Genomic DNA, 10,805 nt, shown 5'->3' on the forward strand with positions numbered 1-10,805 from the left:
TTGTCCAGGGTGTACCCCGCCTCTCGCCCGTAGTCAGCTGGGATAGGCTCCAGCTTGCCTGTGACCCTGTAGAACAGGATAAAGCGGCTAGAGATAATGAGATGAGATGAATGTTACTTGTGCCCAGTCACACCTCTGGAAAAAATTTCAGAGCAATCCGTTCATAACTTTTTCCGTAATGTTGCTAACAGACAAACCAACAAACAAACCAATGCTACCGAAAACATAACCTCCTTGGTGGAGGTAAAAACCTCATAAAATTGGAAGTCTGTGATTCGAATTCAGTAGCTTTCGGTCCACTAAAACAAAAATAATTGGGTGTCGGGAAAATTCTTTTTATGACCTACACTTGAAAAATCTGAAAGGCAGTCTAGCTTTAACCTTTTGTAATTTGTCCTAAGATAACCGAGAAACAGAAGGAAGAAGAAGCCTTTATTTGTCACATGTATACTCGTGCACATCCTCTGCATTTAACCCATCTGAAGCTGTGAACACACGCCTGCAGAGACAAGTGGGCAGTGAGCACACACACACATACCCAGAGCAGTGGGCAGCTTAGCTACAGCACCCGGGGAGCAGTTGGGGACTAGGTGCCTTGCTCAAGGCCATTTCAGCCATGATACAGAGGGAGGGGCAAGTGCTGTTCATTCACTCAACTCCCATCACATTTTTTCGACTCGACCAGCAACCCTTTGGGCCCAAGGCTGCTTCTTTAACCTTCAGGCCATGGCTGCCCCAATACATTAAAGTGCATATCACGGGTAAATTCAAGAGCAAGATCAATGTAATTCTATTTTATATTAAACTTTGGTCAAATATCTGTCACATTTTGCATTTTGTGCAATTTTTTTACCTTGTGCAATACCAGAAAAATTCAGTTGAAATCAAGCCAATTGAGGCGAATTGGTCCACCTCTGAAAAAACTTGCCATCTGGATTTCCCGGGAAACACTGATTTTCGTGATGTCGCGTGCGGGACGCCTCCCTCTGAATCCTACGTCAGCGCTGGTTTGTTTATGAGAAAACGACCTGGCGGTTTTCTGCAAATTTCTTCAACGTTATCAAATAATTATTAAAATGGTTAATGGATGTATCGTAGGAGGGTGTAGCAACACCAATCTTGATGGGATTAGTACTCATCATTTTCCAAAAGACCGGACAATGAGAGAGAACTGGGAGCGCTTGGTCTACACAGGCTGTGCACTGAAACCGTACAAAGCTCTCTCAGCCTGCTGGCGCTTCGGCAGGTGACGTCACGAATCTGGCTCCAGACTCCCTTGGGATTTTTCCAGATGCGTTTTGTTATTTTATTTTTTTCTGCTGTAGACAGATGGCCTTGTGCAAAATTACCCTTCTGGATGAGTGTGTAAAGGGACATACTTTTCATATAAAAAAAAACAAAACAAAATTGGTCCAGAATATGCACTTTAAAGCCCGATGCAGCCATTACAGCATTTTATGTAATTATGTTTAGTGAGTGTCTTATGCAGTTTTCCAGCTTCGTAAATGAGTTTGTCAGCAGCAGACTTGCTGTTAGAAATATCTTTAAAGGAGTATTTCATTTCTAATTAGTCGAGCAGGAAAAGAGTTTTGTCAACTCACAGCAAAAGAGTCCTTGATTTGATTCTTAGCCTGGGTAAATGTTTGTGTATACACGTAGGTGGAAAATATGAACGAGTGAATTTTTGTGCAGGCGTATCTCAGTAAACGGCTCTAAGTGCAGGAAGAGTGTTTATTAGCAGGCGTGATAGTTACAAAACAAAGCACAAATGAAAGCAAAGCAGAATCATGAAGCAGAGTATTTAAACAGTGTTATAAACATGGCTAGAGACAAAAATGACCGTGATAATGATACTTCGCAAAGTCTCTGTGAAAACAGCGCCCTTATATGCGCATGCTGATTGTGCTCAAATCAGTATCAGGTGTTTCCCATAACGACTGGGTCCCAAGAATCAAGCACGCAAAAGCTTGACAGTCAAGTGTTGACCTCCTGTGTGACCACAACTTTTAGCTCACGTGTACAGTATATCACCACCAAAACACCTAATTTTCATCGATAACCCATCGCAAAGTTTCGAGCTTCAGTGTGGCCATAGCTTCATGAGGCGGATGTGATGTAAGATGCAACCCAGCAATTGTAGCCTACTACAAGTAAAAATTAGCCTCAACTTGAAAAAAAACTTGCGGCCCACTAATGGGCCACGGCCCAGTGGTTAAGAAACGCTGCACTAGATTACAAAAGACCACATGAGCTACCAATAATTGTTTTCATGTCTATACTTTAACATTTACTGACTATTACTTCGAGACGAAAAGTTTGAATGACCTTGGATGAAACCGAAATCGATCTCAATATCCTGTTCGCACACTCCATGTTCTTACTTTTTCACAGTTGATTGTTGTTGTCTTTTAGTTTGACCAAGTCTCACCCCTTCTTCTGTGGATCATCTCACTTGGATACTGTAGCCCTGAATGGTAAGAACCGCGCTAAGCATAAAGACTATGATGATGGATCATATATTGAACATCCTTTCAACACACTTGTACTTTTTGAGCCTGAATCCTCTTCCAAAGTTTCTTCATTTGGGATTTCCATACAGATTTCGGTAAAACTGATTTTTGACAATGTCTCTTGTTAAAAGCACCATAGAAATAAAATTGAATCAGTTTGAATTTTAACCTTTAATATTTTAACATGATGGCATGGTGGTGTAGTGGTTAGCACTGTCACATCACAGCAAGAAGGTTCTGGGTGCTAACCCAGTAGCCGACAGGGGCCTTTCTGTGTGGAGTTTGCATGTCCTCCCCGTGTCTGCGTTGGCTTTCTCTGGGTGCTCTGGTTTCCCCCACAGTCCAAAGACATGCAGATTAGGTTAATTGGTGGCTCTAAATTGACTGAGTGTGAATAGTTGTTTGTCTCTACTGTATGTGTCAGCCCTGCGATGATCTGGTGACTTGTCCAGGGTGTACCCCGTGTCTCGCCCATAGTCAGCTGGGATAGGCTCCAGCTTGCCCGCGACCCTGCACAGGATAAATGGATGGATGGATATTTTATCATCCAACTTGGATATCACCAGTGGATCAATGTTCAATGTGTAAACATTTTAGATGCCACTAGATGGTGCAATTAAGTGCATCCATCCATTATCCGTAACCACTTAAACATCATCAGATTTTCACATAAGTCCTAAAAGTAGATAAAGAGAACCCAGTTAAACAAATGAGACAAAATTATTATATTTGGTCATTTATTTATTGAGGAAAATGATCTAATATTACATATCTGTGAGTGGCAAAAGTATGTGAACCTCTAGGATTAGCAGTTAATTTGAAGGTGAAATTAGAGTCAGGTGTTTTCAATCAATGGGATGACAATCAGGTGTGAGTAGGCACCCTGTTTTATTTAAAGAACAGGGCTCTATCAAAGTCTGATCTTCACAAAACATGTTTGTGGAAGTGTATCATGGCACGAACAAAGGAGATTTCTGAGGACCTCAGAAAAAGTGTTGTTGATGCTCATCAGGCTGGAAAAGGTTACAAAACCATCTCTAAAGAGTTTGGACTCCACCAATCCACAGTCAGGCAGATTGTGTACAAATGGAGGAAATTCAAGACCATTGTTACCCTCCCCAGGAGTGGTCGACCAACAAAGATCACTGCAAGAGCAAGGCATGTAACAGTCGGTGAGGTCACAAAGGACCCCAGGGTAACTTCTAAGCAACTGAAGGCCTCTCTCACATTGGCTAATGTTAATGTTCATGAGTCCACCATCAGGAGAACACTGAACAACAATGGTGTGCATGGCAGGGCTGCAAGGAGAAAGCCAATGCTCTCCAAAAAGAACATTGCTGCTCGTCTGCAGTTTGCTAAAGATCACATGGACAAGCCAGAAGGCTGTTGGAAAAATGTTTTGTGGACGGATGAGACCAAAATATAACTTTTTGGTTTAAATGAGAAGCATTATGTTTGGAGAAAGGAAAACACTGCATTCCAGCATAAGAACCTTATCCCATCTGTGAAACATGATGGTGGTAGTATCATGGTTTGGGCCTGTTTTGCTGCATCTGGGCCAGGACGGCTTGCCATCATTGATGGAACAATGAATTCTGAATTATACCAGCGAATTCTAAAGGAAAATATCAGGACATCTGTCCATGAACTGAATCTCAAGAGAAGGTGGGTCATGCAGCAAGACAACGACCCTAAGCACACAAGTCGTTCTACCAAAGAATGGTTAAAGAAGAATAAAGTTAATGTTTTGGAATGGCCAAGTCAAAGTCCTGACCTTAATCCAATCGAAATATTGTGGAAGGACCTGAAGCGAGCAGTTCATGTGAGGAAACCCACCAACATCCCAGAGTTGAAGCTGTTCTGTACGGAGGAATGGGCTAAAATTCCTCCAAGCCGGTGTGCAGGACTGATCAACGGTTACCGGAAACGTTTAGTTGCAGTTATTGCTGCACAAGGGGGTCACACCAGATACTGAAAGCAAAGGTTCACATACTTTTGTCACTCACAGATATGTAATATTGGATCATTTTCCTGAATAAATAAATGACCAAGTATAATATTTTTTCTCAGTTGTTTAACTGGGTTCTCTTTATCTACTTTTAGGACTTGTGTGAAAGTCCTAAAAGTAGATAAAGTATCATGTTTTTGGTCATATTTATGCAGAAATATAGAAAATTCTAAAGGGTTCACAAACTTTCAAGCACCACTGTAACCTGCATGTCTTTGGACTTCGGGGGAAACCCACGCAGACATGGGGAGAACATGCAAACTCCACACAGAAAGGCCCTCGTTGGCCACTGGGCTTGAACCCAGAACCTTCTTGCTGTGAGGCAACAGTGTTAACCACTACACCACCGTGCCAGGTGCAATTAAGGGTTTTAGGGAATACAAGAACCATATACTGTCAGAAATAGGTGTACAGTACAGTAGGAGTCCATTTCTGTCCCCCAAGGTACAATCTACACTCATCTACCCCATAAGGCTCGTTATTGGATCTCAAGGTACCTTTTTATGGCCAAAAAGATCCACATATGTTCCCAAGCAGTATATAAAAGGTACAAATAAATAACTTTGAGGGTGCTGCCCCAGTGACAAGCCATTGTACCCCTCAAGGTAAAATCATCTACTTTATTTTCGGAGAGTGTCAGTACAGTATACAGTATGTACTCAGATCTTCAAAGAACTTTTAAAACTTAAAAATTGAAAATTAGCACTTCCTCATTATGGTATGTGTAGATGTGTCTCATGCCCCTGAGCAAGGCACCTAACCCCCACGACTGCCCCCCAGGCTGCTCTAGGTATGTTGTACGTCGCTCTGGATAAGAGCGTCTGCTCAATGCCTGTAATGTAATGTAATGTAATGTCTCATCTAAGCAGCTAGGAGGTGTAAGACTGGAGATAGGTTTGGATGAGTGGTTAAATATTGTGTTTTGTTGTTGTTTCAGGAGACAAGTAGGGGTGTCGTGCTGTTTTTTCCCCTCAGATACCATAATAAATGGAAATGCCTTACAGTATATTTGCATCAGTTTCCTTTGCACTGATCATCATTTCTGCTGCACTAAATATCCTTCCTGCACGAGCAACACTTGAATAGATACAATCAGCACAAATTTAATGATTATTATCAACCATTAAAAGTGCATACACAGTTAATGAAAAAAAGTCACAATAATCATAATACATTCAGTGAAATTTCAGTTTTAACACGGATTAAATGCTTTTTTTTTTTATTTGAGAATAGTTATGTAAATTCCAAATGCTGCGAAATTTTGTCTCCTATGAAACCGAAAGTATCTTTTTGCACAGCATTACATTCATGTTGAGGTTGACAGGGCAGCTGATACTGTTCGGCCCTAATCCGAGTCTGCAATATGTGTTTTGGATCACAGCATGAAAAATGCAGCCACATTTCAAAATTTGTCGTCCATGTTACACGTGCAATGGCTTGTGTAGGGTATATTGAAGTCACTCAATTAATTTATCCATAATCGCTTATCCTGTGCAGGGTCGCGGGCAAGCTGGAGCCTATCCCAGCTGACTACGGGTGAGAGGCAGGGTACACCCTGGACAAGTTGCCAGATCATCGCAGGGCTGACACATACAATCATTCACACCTACGGTCAATTTAGAGCCACCAATTAGCCTAACCTGCATGTGGGGGAAACTGGAGCACCCGGAGGAAACCCATGCAGACACTGGGAGAACATGCAAACTCCACACAGACAGGCCCCCGTCGGCTACTGGGCTCGAACCAGAACCTTCTTGTTGTGAGGCAACAGTGCTAACCACTACACCACCATGCCGGCCCCACCCAATTAATATATATTGCAAATACATTATCATGAAAACTAAAATAACTGATATGGTCTTAGTGATGTACTTTGTACCCTGTTATTTATTCATGTTATTTATTGATGTCAAATGTTTTCCTATTTTTTAATATAATTTTTATTCATAAACTCATGGGTATTTTTTGTGTCCTTGTCACGTGCAATGCAGAAAATGTGATGCTGCATGACCCATGTTTGAGTGGAGATGTTATCTTTTGTCACATACTGTATACCATTATGTCTGATGGTAATGTCAGTCTAAGTGTGGGAGTGTTTGTCAAAATTCTCTTTTCTGGAATTTTACCCTCCTGTCACAGTTTGGATGCAGTTTTCATGAAGTGACCCTTGTGCAAATACGTTCAATATTTTCAATTAATATACATACGGGCCACTTTTTCCATCGAATAAAAACATGTATTCTATTCCCTTCTAGTGGGTTTATTGATGGCATGCAATATTATCGTATCGATTATCCTCCATGTATTACGCCACTCTCCCCAATGGAGAATGAGCGTGCAATATTGTTAAAATATTGCACGTTGTCAAGACAACATGACATCACACATCAGTGCTCATGAGAAGATCCAATGACAAAACTTTTCTGCTGCGCATGTGCACGATCATTTCTTTGTCGGCCGGGAAAGAGAGAAGACGGGGTTAATTCAGTGCTAGGTTTAAGCACTAAATAAATAAACTGAAAACTGAAACTAAAGACATGCTGAACACCCGAAAGGCTACCAAAACTTCATTATATATTCTTCACACATATTTACAAGATAAAAACATACCAAAGGACATCGAAAAACTGGTAAAGAGACACATCGGAGATGTAAAATTTCCACACTAGCAAGTGACTGACAGTTTGTACACAAACATGGTTGCAAGGTTTGCGTCGTTAAAAGTGGAAGATTTAGAGAAAGACGCTCTGAACACCCGGAAGTTTGGCAAAACTTCACTCGCTATTCTTCATGCATAAGAGAAAAACATACCAACAGACATCGAGAAACTGGAAAAGAGAGCAGTAGCGGAAATATTGTCAAAGTTCTACTTGGAGGTAAGGAAAAGTGACAGAGACTTTTACAAGAGGACTTCACTTGTGGACTTCACTCAGCAAAGCCCTTTTGTTTTCAACAACTGCAATGGAACAATTAACTACGACCAAAAGTAACTTTGAACTTGAACTGTCAACCTGGATATAGCTTGTATATAAGTTGGGTTGTTGTTCAGGCTTTTTGGCCTTGTACCATTTTTATTGTTCTAACTTTGACTTTGTACATGTATATTGGATTGACAGAACATTGAATTACATTCGATCAGAATCAGCATTCAGTATTGGTAAGTTACCCCCCTGTTCTTAACTTTTTGTAAAATCTATAATTGTTCCACTGAATGTGCATGTATAATAATAATAATAATAATAATAATAATAATAATAATATTGGCTGGGGTTTTTTTTCATGGTATATCAGCTATATTCCATTCAGCTACTCGTCTTCGACTCGTTCAATATCATGCTAGCTGAATGGAATATATCTGATAGACCACCCAAAGCCAGCCAATATTATTCATCTCATCTCATTATCTCTAGCCGCTTTATCCTGTTCTACAGGGTCGCAGGCAAGCTGGAGCCTATCCCAGCTGACTACGGGCGAAAGGCGGGGTACACCCTGGACAAGTCGCCAGGTCATCACAGGGCTGACACATAGACACAGACAACCATTCACACTCACGGTCAATTTAGAGTCACCAGTTAACCTAGCCTGCATGTCTTTGGACTGTGGGGGAAACCAGAGCACCCGGAGGAAACCCACGCGGACACGGGGAGAACATGCAAACTCCGCACAGAAAGGCCCTCGCCGGCCACGGGGCTCGAACCCAGACCTTCTTGCTGTGAGGCGACAGCGCTAACCACTACACCACCGTGCCACCCCCTAATATTATTTAATTCTGCAATTTCAAGTATATATTTTCATTTGCTATGATATTGTTTTATGGTGTCATCTTGACTATCAGCTTCCCTACTCAGTAAATATTGGCGTTGGTCAACGAGTATTATGCATTATCCAGGCTGCAAAGCATTAGACTTTTGCCACATATGTCCTGTTAACTACACTTGGTCCCCAGTTTGCAATCATAACAATCTGCACTCTTCAGGGAAGGTTTTAACTCGACTTTGGAGCATGGCTGTGTAGATTTGCCCATTCAGCCACAAGAGCATTAGTGAGGTCAGACAGCGATGTTAGGCGAGTATGCCTGGGTTGCCATCGACTTTAAAGTTTATCTCAAAGGTGTTCAATGGGGTTGAGGTCACGGCTCTGTGCAGTACACTTGAGTTCTTCTACAGTACTGTGTAAAAGTCTTAATAAATGAAACAAAGTCAGTGTTTGGTGTGAGACAACCCTTTGCTTTAAAAAAAAAGCAAAAAAAAAAAAAAATCAGTAGTCTCAGGTACAATGAGTGCAGTTTTATAAGGAAATGAGCTGTAGGTTTTAGAGCATCTTGCAGAACCAGCTACAGTTCTTCTGGACACTTTGACTGTCACACTCGCTTCTTAATTTTGCACCAAAACCCAGTAGTCTTGATTATGTTTTCTTTTTTAATCTGAAAAGTGCTCTCTTATGGAATATGCTGCTCAGATACAAACACTTTTTTCTGTAACATTTAATTTTGTGCTGGAAAAAGCGAACGTTTGGAACTCGAGAATGTTTTTGTACTGACTCAAGTCATAAAAAAGAACTCTATAACAAAGTTTGTATGAAAAAAAGGGGGCCTAAGACTTTTGCACAGCACTGTGTATCAACTATGTCTTTATGTAGCTCATTTTGTACACGGGGCATTGTCATGCTGGAACAGGTTTGGGCTCCTTTCCATTTTCCAGTGAAGGGACATTAATTAAAATGATACAGAACGCAAATACATTCTATGCAATTGCGTGCTTCCAGCTTTGTGGCAACAATTTTGGGAAGAATGACATATAGGTGTGATGGACACTTTTGGCCATATTATGTATCTTAGCTTAGAATCATATTTTCTCAAAAAAGCAAACTCATCTATATATTCCTCCTCTGAAGGAATTTCACTTGTGCTTGAGTGTGACAAATAAAGGCTTTTTCTTCTTTAAAAATATATATTTTTATTCTTGTATATTATTTCAGAATGTATTACTTTCTTAATTATGAATGAAGAATTATCCGACTACTTGTTAACTATCACTGTCATAATTATGACTTCGAGTTATATTTTAAACAATACTTCATTCAATCAAATAGGATTTGTATTGGAGGGGGGAAAAAACATTTCCAACATTTCCAGTTTTGTGTTTCAAAATAACAATATTTGTACAACCCCGATTCCAAAAAAGTTGGGACAAAGTACAAATTGTAAATAAAAACGGAATGCAATAATTTACAAATCTCAAAAACTGATACTGTATTCACAATAGAACATAGACAACATATCAAATGTCGAAAGTGAGACATTTTGAAATTTCATGCCAAATATTGGCTCATTTTCATGACAGAAACACATCTCATAAAAGTTGGGACAGGGGCAATAAGAGGCTGGAAAAGTTAAAGGTACAAAAAAGGAACAGCTGGAGGAAACTCATTAGGTCAATTGGCAATAGGTCATTAACATGACTAGGTATAAAAAGAGCATCTTGGAGTGGCAGCGGCTCTCAGAAGTAGAGATGGGAAGAGGATCACCAATCCCCCTAATTCTGCGCCGACATATAGTGGAGCAATATCAGAAAGGAGTTCGACAGTGTAAAATTGCAAAGAGTTTGAACATATCATCATCTACAGTGCATAATATCATCAAAAGATTCAGAGAATCTGGAAGAATCTCTGTGCGTAAGGGTCAAGGCCGGAAAACCATACTGGGTGCCCGTGATCTTCGGGCCCTTAGACGGCACTGCATCACATACAGGCATGCTTCTGTATTGGAAATCACAAAATAGGCTCAGGAATATTTCCAGAGAACATTATCTGTGAACACAATTCACCGTGCCATCCACCGTTGCCAGCTAAAATTCTATAGTTCAAAGAAGAAGCCGTATCTAAACATGATCCAGAAGCGCAGACGTCTTCTCTGGGCCAAGGCTCATTTAAAATGGACTGTGGCAAAGTGGAAAACTGTTCTGTGGTCAGACGAATCAAAATTTGAAGTTCTTTATGGAAATCAGGGACGCAGTGTCATTCGGACTAAAGAGGAGAAGGACGACCCAAGTTGTTATCAGCGCTCAGTTCAGAAGCCTGCATCTCTGATGGTATGGGGTTGCATTAGTGCATGTGGCATGGGCAGCTTACACATCTGGAAAGACACCATCAATGCTGAAAGGTATATCCAGGTTCTAGAGCAACATATGCTCCCATCCAGATGATGTCTCTTTCAGGGAAGACCTTGCATTTTCCAACATGACAATGCCAAACCACATACTGCATCAATTACAGCATCATGGCTGCGT

This window comes from Neoarius graeffei, chromosome 5 (genome assembly GCF_027579695.1).
Source record: "Neoarius graeffei isolate fNeoGra1 chromosome 5, fNeoGra1.pri, whole genome shotgun sequence".
NCBI lineage: Eukaryota > Metazoa > Chordata > Actinopteri > Siluriformes > Ariidae > Neoarius > Neoarius graeffei.